The following is an 8,667-nucleotide window of genomic DNA, read 5'->3' as shown; positions in this document are numbered from 1 at the left end:
TTTGCCGGTGGACCCACATGTGCCATCGTGACGGACCACCTATTGCGACCAACCACGGTTGAGAAATGCTGCTATAGAGGATTTTTGGAAAATTTGCCATTGTTGTTGGTATCTTGTTAGTTCATAAATCGAAATGAAACAGCAGACATGATTCAAGAGAAGACAAAGAAAGGGGGAAAAAAAGCAAATGTGAAGTTTTTTGATGATATTTTCTTATCCTTTTTTCTGATATTTCAATTCCATAAAAACAAAAGTAAATTTGATATAGAATTGAATAAAAGAATATAATCAAGTTGTGGTTTTGATAGATAAAGACAAATAGTGGGAGAAAAAGAAAACGCAATGAAAACGTGAGTCAATTTTTGTTCGTCCGAAGTATGATTTTAAATCAACGTTATGTGTGTAAGGAAAGCATCATTCTTTTTCGTCTTACCTCAAATAGTTTTCCGATATTTACTTTCACTTACGTCATCCTATTTCATGGAAAATGTGTGCAAGTTCCATCATCTCTTTTCCTCGCATTTAAGTACTGCCGTACTTAAAATTGTTTACCTCCCGTTCTCTTGGGCTATATTTGGGAAAAGAATACAGTTAGAAGAAATTTCATCTAAAGTTTTTCGCTGTTTCAACACCCAATTAATATAATTGTTCGCTAAATAGCGTTCGATCATTTGTTTACGCAGCCATTAGACAACTGCCTCATTAACGGAATATATTTCACGAAGAATAATGTAAACTTCCAAATTTTAGGGGAGGGGGGAGTCGCAAAACGTGATGAAAATACTTTGATTACACATTGACTTAAACGCGCTTAACGTTTGACAGAACGTTTTGACTTATGATTTTATTATCAAAACGTTATCAGAGCAAATAGCTTAAAATTTTGTTCCAGCGCTCTAAAATCCAGACATCGGACCCTTAAGCCTAGGGTTTTCGCAGAAGTCTCCCCCCCCCCCCCAAGCCACGAGAAGGATGCAGGTGGATCTGGTCCCTCGGGCGTTGAACCACTGGAGGAGCCAGATTTATCTTTTAAAATGATTCAAAATTACACGAGGCATAATGTAAGTTTACTCTGCTGAGTGAGTATCTAGTTGCGGTCCTGTGCAGGTAATCGGATCTCTAGCAGTTCCACAACTTTCAAGTTTCTGGGGGCAAGCTGGAATTTTTTTGCTGTGCAGCGGACACTCGTCCAAATTTATTGTCAAATTTTTTTTTTCGTGACCATGAAATAGTAGGCCGATATTTATTTTCGGATGTCAATCTAAACCTGGCGTGCATCGGGGTGTTCATGGACACTGGGGAATGGTAAACCCTGTTTTGGGGGTCACAAAGCTGTTTTTGCACCGGGCCGCAAAATACTTAAACCTGTCCCTGACCACAGTGCTATTTAAATGGTACCTCATAGTATAGCAGTGTAGGTAATCAATATGCGTAAAATGTGTTTTTAAAATTTAAATGTCCTGTATTGAAAGCGTTGATTCGTAATATGGAAATCATAGAAGAAAGAGGAAATGCATATGGAAGAGTAAATACCGTTACTGCTTAGAGATTTACTTTTTCCCAAAAAAACTCTCAACGGGACACAACGGAAAAGGCAAATGCAAAGAAAAAAATCTGAAATTCCTCCCAAGGAAAACGGCTTTTTTGTTGTGTTCCGATGAAATATATATATTGGTGTATTTTGATGAAGAATATACCCACAGTATAAAAACACAAGTACAGTCAAATTCGTCTTCAACGACATCGAAGAATCCTCTTAATTTTGTCTTTATAATTGAGGTGTCGTTACAACCCTATCGTTGACGTTTTCAGAACTTTTCTTGTCTAAAAATATAATCAGATGATGTGCAAAAACTGTGCATGGAGTTTTTATTTCATTTGATTATGATAACCAAATCTGATAGATAATAAATACGGGAAATTGGAATCGTAGATAGGGAGCATCGTTAATTCTTGCCAAAAATGTAGTCGATTACCAACCAAATTGCGAAATATTGCTTTTAAATTGCACTTGGCGAGAAACACAGTGCTACAGCAGGTCTGTAGTGATTCAAAATGCATTTCATGGGGAGAAAAAATTGAACGCGACAAATAAGTGAGATGAATATTTACTATGTTTATATAGTCATATTAATCACAAGAGTTATAAATTACGAAAATCGCCTTCAAACCTGGTTCTAGTAAAGACTATAAATACAAATACAAATACAACGCCACAACAGGCAAAATGCCCAACGAGGTGGCTGAGAAAAAGATGCCGATGCTGTATTTTTGAAAATGCAATTAACAAAAATTATAAACAATATATACACATGATAAAATATTATACAATGCCCATAAAGAATACTTACATTTGTCTTATTCTAAGTATGAAAATAGCGTCTCGATTTACCCCAACATGTTTATCGTATTTCTTTTTGAACGTGTCAATTGTGTTACAATTTACTACTTCCGGGGGTAAGCTATTCCATTTATTAACAACCCTATTAGAGAAAAATTCCCTGCGACACCATAACCTTGCATTGTCCCTCACCAATCGACACTGGTGTCCCCTTGTAAAAGCAGTCGATTGGCGGTGTACAAGTCCAAGTGTGTGTACAGGCGGCAAGTTCATGGTCAATCCTATCCATCCCATTGAAAATTTTGAACACTTCGATCATATCTCCTCGACACCTGCGTTCATCCAATGTAAACATATTCAAAAAATGAAGTCTCTCTTCATAACTCAAGGCCTGTGTGCCAATAAGGACACGCGTAGCTCTTCTCTGCACCCCTTCAATCAAGTCTATGTCCCTCTGTAGGTATGGTCTCCAAAACCTTACAGCATACTCCAGTCCAGGACGAACTAAGCCTCGAAAAAGCGGAAGAATGACTTTAGGAGAACGCGAAGATACTTTTTTGAAAATGAGACCAAGCATTCTATTAGCTTTTTTGACCACCGCTGAACAATGTTCAGAAAACCTAAGCCGCTCGTCAATTAGAATTCCCAAATCGGTGACCCTAGTTGCATCCGATATAGTGACACCATTCAACTCGTAAGAGAACCGTGGTTGTTCGAACCAAAATGAGTGACCATGCACTTATTAACGCTAAACATCATGCTCCATTCATTTGCCCATGCTGCAATCCTGTTTAGACTGGTCTGGAGCGACTCCCTATCGCTTTGATTCCCGATTACCCCCATTAACTTCACATCATCTGCAAATTTGCTAGTAATTGAAGTAAAATCTTCATTGAAAAAAATCGACAGAAACGGGACAATTTTTACAAACAATTGGAAGGGGCAAAATTATGGGGAAATACGGGAATTTCAATGAGCAAGTCGGAGCGTCAAACATGTATTAATTTTTTTCCAACGTTTGGTGTGTCAACAAAAGACAAACATTCCTTCAATGAGATTATCTTGATTGAAGGAATTTCTTGGGGTAAAACACTAAAAAAAACGACGCTACCAAAAGCAACGGAAAGTCGAAGGTATAAGCAAGGCGCATTAACATTATTCTCTGTGGCAGGAAGTGCCCAAGAGCTGGCACGAGGGGTGATTTCGTGGGGCCTCCGACTAGGTAAAAATACTGTGCACTAAAATGATTTTGTGATTATTATTTAAGCTACTGGCTTCAACAGCGGAGTTACTATGTACATTCATTATTACTAGTGACGATAGTAATTTACTAGAGGAAATATTAATTTTGTCTGTTCTCATCATACTGTATGGAACACAACCAGATAAACATGAATATGTATCAGTTAATGGAGAGAGAGAGAGAGAGAGAGAGAAGTGCACCCTAGGGTAAAAATTTAACTACTAAATAAATATCCGGTATTTCACCGTATTACTTATGGCAGAGTCGAATATGCGAGTTTCCCGGGTAATTTTACTAGTGCGGCTGGAGTGTTGCCCCTGGATGCGGGACAACTGACCATTATATTGGCCCTCGAACAATGAGAAATTGGCCACCCCTGCTGTATAAAAATCTGTTCGAACCACCAGTCAATTACGTCATAGACGAGGTGTCATTATAACGGAAATTTACTGCATATAAAGCTTGAGTATTTCAAAGAATCCGCAATAAACAACTCCATATGAGCACGAAATCATAGAAACTAATTTTTGAAAAGGTAAATATCTAATATGTCAAAATCAGTTAATATCAAGTGTAGCGATCACATATGAGTGAGCATGAACAAATTTAATATCACGTTGCGAGTTTTTCCAACAAATCCGCAATATCTTTCTATGAGTAAGTCGATATATATATATATATATAACATATAAAAGACACATATACGGAAGTGAAAAGATTACTTTTCCGAGAGGCTTCGTTTCAAACGTTCACTGCGAAGAACTCCAATAACCCTGAAGTGTTTTCACAGAGGAGAGAGAGAGAGAGAGAGAGCAATTTCTATTTCAAAGATAAGAAAAGTCTTTTTCTTCAAGTTGTCTTTTCCCACAGTCTGGTTTTTTGACAGATCTTGGAAGGAAAAGAAAAAGGAGCAAAATGAAAAATTCTCATCAGAACTTTCATTTTTTTTTTCAGAACGAAAGAAAACGGACAACTGTAGTATTTATCTTGAGATTTTCTTAACACACCTTTCTCTTTGGACATTTCTATACATACATACACACACACACAAAGACATTTTTAATATTTTCTATTTACTGAAAAAATGAAAAAACAAACCAGTGGGAATTCTCTGAATTTCTTTCTCATTCAATCAGAGAGAGCATTTTTTTTTACTGTCAACTCGTTTATAACGAAATATTTCACGGAGAATGCTTCCACGGAAATATTTCGTTATAACCGAGGTGTCGTTACAACAGGGATTCACGTTTTCAAAAAAATATTTTGACTACAAATACAGAATGTTCTATAAGTCTAAATTCGGTCTTTATGTCGTCAACCGTTCGACATAAAGGTATGGTTTCAGTTCAAAAACTGCTCAGAAATCACCCTGTACCAGTTTTGAAAGTGGAAATATAGTATTTCACAAAATAAAAAAAAATATATACATTTTTATACGATCCCCCTGTCCTCCAAACTCAATTTACAAGTTGTTTGTTGCCCTAATCATCTCTAATGTTGATGAAGAGATGACGTTGTAATAATCTCTATAATCTTAGAAATTTCTTGAGAAAGCACCATTAAAACGGAAACAAAAGCGATGAAAAAAAAAGAGTCCAAGGTCATTGCGTTTTCATCAACGTTTTAGCACGGTTCGTTAACATTATTTTCAATGGAAATAAGCTCGGACTACCAGCTATTTGACTTATAGCCGAAGAGTCGTTACAACCGAGTTTGACTGCATTTTATTGCAGTTTTGTTGTTTCTGCACCGAAAGGAAGCATTATAACATATAGAAACGTCCTCTCCACTTGTCAATACAAGATTCATCGAAAGACTGGTTATTTGTGGAGATGAAGATTACAAGGAAGAAAATTCATCACTGCCCCCACGGGGACTCGAACCCCGGTCTCTCGCTTGCCGGACGAGTGCTCTACCATCTAAGCTATGGAAGCAGATAGAATATTTCAACCTATACGCTCAAAGGTTGAAGATAGAATATATACGCTCCAAGGTTGAAATATTCTATCTTCTTCCATAGCTTATATATAGATGGTAGAGCACTCGTCCCGCAAGCGAGAGACCGGGGTTCGAGTCCCCCGGGGGGGGGGGCAGTCTTTCGATGAATATTGTAAGCATTATAAAATTTAGATATTTTTCTACAGAAAATATTATTGCTTTTTTCCCTACTTGTGTCTGGCTTTTTTTCCCTCTACTTTAATACGCTGTATTTTTCTTGAAAAAGCGTGATACTAATATCACAAGATTGATTCGTGTCTCGTATTTGTATGCTAATATTTTTAAACAATTTTGAAAGAAGAGAAATCAATAAAAGATTGTATTAATACCATTTTGTGCGGCATTTCATCATATTTTATTAGTATCAAATAAATTTACCGCGATCTTATTAAGATCCGCAAGGATTAGTTCATGTAAATTAAAGAGAAGTATGATTTGTTTTGTAGTATTGGTATATAAACTAGTTTTCTTATTACAAAGATGCGATAGTAAGATTTTCATTATGAAGTTCAATCTTTATATTTAATATTTGAATGGGGAACAATATTTCAATTACTAAAAAGCTTTAGCGTTACCTACCACTTCAATATATTTCATATCGTTACAGTTAGCTTATTTTTTTCAATGTTTTCTTTTCAGCTTTTGTGTTCAAACATTTCAGAAAAAAATTTAATTTTTATTTAATTTATTCTAAAAAATTCTTAAAAACTTTTTTCTAAAAAATTATTGCATTTTTAAAATTTATCATTGTCTTTTAATTTATTTTTAGTGTTATTAAATTTGGATATCTTACATCTGATAGCTAATTCAAAAAATTATTAAAACGCCGAAAGCACGTACAGTACTACAGTATTTCATTTATTATATTTGTTTTTTCATCAAGTATTTTACGATTTCAAGAATTGATTTAGAAATGTCCCTGGGTAAAAATATACATGCAATGTTTTTCCAAAGTGAGTAAAAATAAAAGTGTAATCAATTAACACGTGTGTTTTGAACTGGCAAAGAAAGTGCCATTATTAATAACACCCTTCACGTATCCAATTTATAAAATAAAATTTGATTTTGGCATGTCAGTATGCTTTTTTCTGTAGATAGAAGATTATTGAAAGCTTTAAAGTTTTAGGTGTTCCCTACCTTTTAACATGGTAAAATACTTTCCTATGTAGAAATATTATTAAAAATATTATTTATGTCCGTTGATTTATTACAAATTTTGCCATATATATATTTGATTGTGTATGCTATCCTATGCCTGTATAAAATTTTACGCCTCTAATAATTAATTTTTCGTAATTTTTTAAAAAACAAATTAAAAACAACTCGGGCGTGATAAAATTACCTGAAATCATCGTAACTGAATAAAAAGTATTTCAAAATGGAGAAAACTTCAGTTCATAAAATGATGGAAAGATTATCATCTCAATCTTCAAAATTAAATTTTAATAAATTTAAATTTTTAAATTTTTTTAAAAATTATTACGTAAGTATGAATGGATTCTACACATTTTTCGTCATTTTATGAACTTAACAGTTTTCTCTATTTTGAATCAAATTTTGTTCAATTTCATTGATGGCATGCTGTTTGTAAAAAATCAAGCATTGAAGATAGAAAAGAATTTTTTTCTGACATAGGATAGCATACAAAATCAAATATATGTAGTAACAATTTCAAATAAATCAATGGATATATAAATAACATTTTTATAATAATATTTCTACATAAGAAAATTTTTTTACCATGTTAAAAGTTAGAATAACCCTTGGTTATTTTGAAGAACATTTCCTTCGGAACACAATGAGGACGTTAGAATTTAATTGTCTTAGTGTGTTGCTAGCTATGAGTGATTTAGAAAACAATACACGGAATACGCACACAACTCTGATGCGAGTTTTATCATTCAAAGTAAAGTGACATATGTAAGGGGAGGTAGAGCCCATAAAAGAACGGAAAAAAAAGTAATTGCAATTTCAATTCTATTTCCATACATGCTGGGGCGGAGATATGGGGGAGGCAATGACCCCCCCCCCCGCGTCAAATGTAAAGCCGACTGATCTAAGACATCATCATCATCATAGTCCCCTCCTAGACTTTCGAGCCTACCTCCGCCTATGCATACATGAAAAAATTACAGAGCGTTATAAAACTGATATGCGAGATTCTTGATACAAATGAGTGCATTAAACAATATAATATAAATTGTACATGTACAGTCGAACCACGGAGAAAAGGACATATTAATGCCCTGATGAGCTCCGTGGCCGATAAGAAGGGTTGGCAAAAACAATCGGGAAAATAAAAAAGTCGAAAACATCAATGGATGCTATTATAATGAGAAAAAATAAATAAATCTCTTATGGCTGTTGTGTTAAATAGATTTTCAGATGGGTCTTAAACATGCGTAGGCTATTGATTTCTCTCAAAGCGGCAGGTAGCATATTCCAGCAGCGTGAGCCCGTACTATTAATATTGTTGAAATGCATATTAGTGCGTATTACGTGTACGAGTAACTTATTATGGATTAGATTGTTGTTTTGAGGTTATTTTAAGATATTTAATTAATTATTTGACTTATGGATAAAACTTATGCGCTGAGTTATAACAACAAAAATGGCGATGGGACAAGTTTACACATAGCATAAGGGGCAGATTTACACACTGTATAAACCTGCCCTCTTCGATAGTTCCCTCAGAACTACGATCAAGGAAGTCTGTAGAAAATTTAGAAACTTTGGTACCGGAACCAGTGTCTACTAAGAGCTTGGACGAGGATCCTGGACCTTCAGATGATGTGAAGGCAGAGCCAGGACTGCAGAGGCTATGCAGTTTGAACCAACACCTGGTGTGGTGTCTTCTGAAACTGTCAAAACGAGAGGACGACTTCGACAGGAATGAAATGTTGAAGCAAATGAGCAAGTAGGAAATGCTGATCACAAAAAAAAAAAAAAAAAAAAAAAATGAAACATTTGACTGATGAAAGAGCATGACGATGAAAACTGTGTGTGCATTTACTGTTTAAAACCATACAAAAATTCAAGACCTGGTAACAGTGGGTACAATGCACCCAATGTAAGAGGTGGGCAC

The 8,667-nt window shown here is 35.0% G+C and overlaps 1 non-coding gene across 1 annotated transcript; it reads right to left on the bottom strand.

Annotated features, from left to right (window-relative positions):
• Positions 1 to 5,446: 5,446 nt before the first annotated feature.
• Positions 5,447 to 5,518, bottom strand: TRNAA-GGC (transfer RNA alanine (anticodon GGC)). The gene has a single exon. It is a non-coding gene; the product is annotated as a tRNA-Ala (tRNA).
• Between the last annotated feature and the right edge of the window lie 3,149 nt (positions 5,519 to 8,667).

This window comes from Pholcus phalangioides, unplaced genomic scaffold (assembly GCF_987345545.1).
Source record: "Pholcus phalangioides strain wild (caught in Gottingen) unplaced genomic scaffold, Ppha-v1.0 ptg000015l_1, whole genome shotgun sequence".
Taxonomy (NCBI): domain Eukaryota; kingdom Metazoa; phylum Arthropoda; class Arachnida; order Araneae; family Pholcidae; genus Pholcus; species Pholcus phalangioides.
Note: the sequence above shows the minus strand (reverse complement) of the source record. Positions and strands in the feature narration are given on the sequence as shown.